Genomic DNA, 5,721 nt, shown 5'->3' with positions numbered 1-5,721 from the left:
CAGAAAATTAAATGTTTCAAAACAATTGAACTAAGAAAAAGTTTTCATGATAGCAAAGAAGTACTAAGAATAAAACATAAGATAAATGATGGAATGGCAAGTAAATGACCAGCACTTCTAACAGTTTGAGGATAGGATATCGCACAAAGTTCTAGTGTGTTTTGGAGATGCATAATGACCGTGACAGTTATTGGTGTCTAGGCGTCACTTCGTCCCTCTTTTTGATGATGTTAGCTAGGGGTTTATCAATTTTATTTAATATTTCACAGAACCATATTGTTGATTCGTTAATTCTTTGAACTGTTTTCTGCCTCTTGATTGAATTAATTTCTGCCAAAATCTTTATGATTTCTTCCTGTCTTCGGCCTCTGGCTTTGGTTTGTACTTCCTTTCCTAGATGTTGGAGGAGCAGCATTAGGTTGTTTATTTACTCCCATCTGTTTTCCTAATGTGTGAGTTCACAGCTATGATTTCCCTCAGAGAACTGCTTTCACTGCATCCCATAAATTCCCATAAGTTGTGCTTGAATTTTCATTGAATTATACATATTGTTCAATTTCTTGTTTAACTTTCTCTGTAACCCACTGGTTGATGAGTAGAGTGTTGTTTAATTTCCAAGTATTTATGAGGTTTTTTTGGTTTTCTTGTCTCGTTTATTTCCAGTTTCATTGCACTGTGGTAGGATAATATGCATGGGATAATTTCTGTTTTCTTCCATATACTTAAGCATGACCTATGGACCAGCATCTGGTCTATTTTAGAAAATGACACGTGCAGCTAAAAAAAAATTACATTCAACTGTCATTGGTTGGAACACTCTGTATATGTCCACTAAGTCCATTTATTCCAAGCCCTGGTTCAGTTCTGCTACTTCTTTGTTAATTTTTGTCTGCTTGACCTATCTATTTGGGATAAGGAGATGTTAAAGTCACTTGTTAAGATTGTGGTATTGGATATTAGCTTTTTCATGTCCATTAAGATTTGACTTATTTATTTGGGTGATCCCATGTTTGGTATGTATACAATTGTGAATGCTATCTCTTCTTCTTGAATTTTTCCCTTAACCAGTATATAGTCACCTTCTTTATTTCATTTGATCATTCTTTGTTTGAAGTTGAGACTGTCTGAGAACAGGATTGCTACTCCTGCTTTTTTCTGAGGTGCAGGTATGTGTAGTACTGTTTTCAATCCTTTGAATTTCAGCTTATAAATTTCTTTTTTTAAGTGCATTTCTTGTATACTGCATATTGGATTTTTTTTCCTAATCCACTGTGCCAGTCTGTTTCTTTTAATTCATGAATTGAGTTCACTTACATTGATGGCTTTAATTGAGATGTATTGACTTACAATCAATATGCTGTATGTAATGGCAGACTTCTCTTCACAAGCCATGAAGACAAGAATAGCATAGAGCAGAGTACTTCAAGTCCTCCATGAAAACAAATTCCAGCCTAGATTACTATACCCTGCAAAACTCTCAAGTTATGTGGAGCAGTGAAATATTTCCATGATAAAGAAAACCAAAAGAATTTCATGTTGACAAAGCCAACCCTACAGAGACTACTAAAAGATATTCTAGAGAGGCACCAAAATATCCAGAACTCCCAGAAGGAGAATAGAAAGAATTCACCAATTAGGGAAAACAGTTAAACACAGGAGAAAAAGAGGTAAAAACAACAGGTAAATAACATGTCAATGATAAGTGAATACATCACAATTATAACCATCAATGTAAATGAACTCAATTCAACAATTAATTGAAATAGACTGATACAGTGGATTAGGAAGTAAATTCCAACAATGTACTGTATACAAGAAACACACTTAACTCATAAAAAAATCATAGACTGAAAGTCAAAGGGTTTAGAACAATACTATATGCCTCAGCATCTCACAAAAGGCAGGAATAGCAATCCTGTTCTCAGACTGTCTCAACTTCACACCAAGAATGATCAAATGAAATAACGAAGGACACTACATCACAATTAGGGGGAAAATTCAAGAGGAAGGGTAATATTTATAAATATGTACACCCGAAACACAGGAGCTCCCAGCTATATAAAACAAATTTTAACTGAATAAAACTGTAATATGCAATACCACAATCTTAACAGGTGACCTTAACACCCCTTTTCCCTAAAAAGATAGTTAAGCAGACAAAAAATTAGCAAAGAAGTAGCAGAACTGAACCAGAACTTGGAACCAAGGGACTTAGTGGACATACACATAGTGTTACACCCAACTACACCTGAATACACATTTTCCAGTTGCATATGGGACATTTTCTAAAATAGATCAAATACTAGTCCATGAGTCATGCTAAAATATGCGAAAGAAAACAGAAATTCTGCCTTGCATGTTATCTGAACACAATGAAATGAAACTGGAAATAAATGACAAAAGAACCTGCAAAAACACTAAAAATACATGGAAATTAAACAACAGCCTCCTCAACAACCAATGGGTTACAGATGAAAATAAAGGAGAAATTAAACACTATCTACAATTCAATGAAAATTCAAGCACAACTTATGGGAATTTATGGGATATGATGAAAGCAGTTCTCAGAGGGAAATTCATAGCTGTGAACTCACACATTAGGAAAACAGAATGGGAAATAATAAACATCCTAGAGCTGCACCTCAAATGTCTAGAAAAGGAAGAGCAAACCCAAATCAAAGAGTAATGACGGGAGGAAATTATTAATATTAGAGTAGAGATTAATGCAATCAAGACAAAGAAAACAATACAAAGAATGAACGAATCAAAAAGCTGGTTCTTTGAAAGATTAAATAAAATTGATAATCCCCTAGATAACGTCATCCAGAAGAGGAAAGAAATAACTCAAATACAAGCAATAAGCAATAAAAAGGGTAAAATTACCTCAGACCCAGTGGAAATTCAGATCATCAATAGCTACCTTGAGAATCTTTACTCTCACAAAATAGAATACACAGAAGAATTGGACAGATTCTTAGAAAGGTATAAATTACCAAAAGTAAACCAAGAATATATAAGTACTCTCAATAACCCAATAACAGCCAATGAAATACAGAATGTAATAAAAATCCCACCGACAAAGAAAAGTCCATGTCCTGATGGATTCACAGTTGAATTCTACAAGAAATTTACACAAGATATTATCCTAATGCTCCTCAAACTCTTAAATGAAATCTAAAGGGAAGCAATCCTGTCAATATCATTCCTGTAGGCGAGTACTGTACTGATATCAAAACCAGGGAAAGACACAACTACAGGCCAATCTACCTCATGAATATAGATGCAAAAATCCTCAATAAAATACGAAGAAATAGAATACAACCACTCATCAAGGAGATTATGCAAAGTGTCTAGGTAGGATTCATTCCAGGGATGCAAGGATGGTTCACAATACACAAATTTATAAATGTAATACACTACCTCAATAGAGCCAAATATAAAAACCAACATCATCTCAATGGATGCAGAAAAGTCTTTTGACAAAGTCTAACACTCATTCATGTTCCAAGTCCTACAGAAAACGAGAACATATGGCCTCTATCTCAATCTGATAAAAGCCGTCTATGACAACCCAATGGTAGTATAATTCTAAATAGGGAAAAACTGAAATCTTTTACTCACAGATCTGGTACAAGACAAGATGTCCTCTATCACCACTCATATAGAATACAGCTCTGGAATCATTAGCTAGAACCATTCTACAAGATAGAGAAATAAAGAACGTAAAAAAGAAGATAAACTATCACTATTTATAGATGATATGGTATTCTATCTGGAAGACCAAAAAAACTCCACTAAGAAGCTAGTAGAATTGATACACAAATTCAGTAGCATAGCAGGATACAAAGTCAATACCCAAAAGTCAATAACATTCCTCTACACAGCAAACATGCTGAGAGAGAAATTATAGAAACAATAACTTTTATGATAGCACAAAGAAAATGAAATACTTAGGAATTAATCTAATTTAAGAAGTAAAAGATTTATTTAATGAAAATTACAGTACTCTGAAAAAAGAGATCGTAGAGGATTTCAGAAAATGGAAAGATATTCTGAGCTCATGAATAGGAAGAACGGACATTGTGAAAATGGCCAAACTCCTAAAATTGTTATATAGATTCGAAGCAATCCATATGAAAATGCCACAAACATACGTCAGAGACTTTAATAAATCATTCCTAAAATTTGTTTGGAACTAGAAAAGACCTAGAATAGCAAAGGCAATCCTGGGCAACAAAGACAAGGAAGGAGACATTACAATTCCTGACTTGAAGTCATACTACAAAGTTATTATGATGAAATCATTATGGTATTGGTGAAAAATAGACTTCATGATCAATGGAATAGATTAGAAGAATGTAGAAGCAAGTAAAAACAGACTTAGCCATCTTATCTTCAACAAAGGGGCTAAATATGCTCACTGGAAGTGAGATACCCTCTTTAACAAATGGTGCTGGAAAAACTGGCTCTCTACATTCCGAAAACTAAAACTTCACCCAGGTCTATCACCATGCACTAAACTAAAGTAAAAATGGATTAAAAATCTAAACATTAACACTGAAACACTAAATCTCCTGGTAGAGAAATTATGCAGAAATTGAGAAGATGTGGGTGTAGGCAAACAGTTCATGAATAAAAATCAAACTACATGGGTAATACTTGAAGGAATGAACAACTGGGACCTCTTCATATGAGAAGTTTTTTCATGTGAAAAGAAATTAACAAGAGAGTGAAAAAACAACTCACAAATTGGGAAAAAATCTTAACTAATAAGCACTCAGACAAAGGTCTTCTCTCTAGAATATATAAAGAACTGAAAAACATTATGGACCCAAAATGTAAAGACCCAATCTAGAAATAGGCATCAGAGATGAACACACACTTCTCAGAGGACAAAATTAAAGAAACAAATAAATATATAAAAAAAGTGCTCCACATCACTAGCCATCCATGAAACACAAATTAAAACAAAACTGAGATACCATCTCACCCCAGAACAAATGGTGAAGATGTCAACCAACAAAAAATGTTGTAGAGGCTGTGGGGGAAAAGGAACACTTCCCCTCTGTTGGTGGGCATGCAGACTGGTACAATCATTATGGAAATCAGTGTGGAGACTCCTTAAAAAACTAGGTCTGGAAAGTCCATTCAAACCAGCTATAACCCTATTGTGAATGTTCCCAAAGGAATTGAAAACATCATATCATAGTGATATATGTGTACCTATGTTTAGAGCAGCACAATTTGTGATAGTCTAATCCTGGAAGCAACTAAAATGTCCGTCACCTGAGCATGGATTAAAAACTTGTTTTGTTTTTACGCAATTGAATTTTACTCAACTATAAAGAATAATGAGCTCAAACCCTTCCTAAATAAGTGAATGCCACTTGAAGATATACTCATAATTGAAATGAACCAACCCACATGTGTAAATATTGTATATTTTCCCTAGTGTAAGACTCAAAAGAAATAAAAAAATTAAAGATGTAGTACGATTAAATGGAGAGAACTTAAGGATTAAACAACAAAGAGAGAGCAAGGAGAAAAGTTGTGAAACATGACAGAGGCACCCATACATTTATGTACATAACATGGTTAAGGCAATGGTCCTAAGAATCTCTATCATGTTTTTGAATCTAGCAGCTAATTGGTAGAACTCTCACTCTGACTAACTATATATAGTGATAACTGTGAACTAAGCAACTACACTGAGGATGGTGA

The sequence above is a fragment of the Octodon degus genome, unplaced genomic scaffold (genome assembly GCF_000260255.1).
Source record: "Octodon degus isolate 3935 unplaced genomic scaffold, OctDeg1.0 scaffold00164, whole genome shotgun sequence".
Taxonomy (NCBI): Eukaryota; Metazoa; Chordata; class Mammalia; order Rodentia; family Octodontidae; genus Octodon; species Octodon degus.
The sequence above is the reverse complement of the archived record's forward strand: the minus strand, read 5'-3'. Positions refer to the sequence as shown.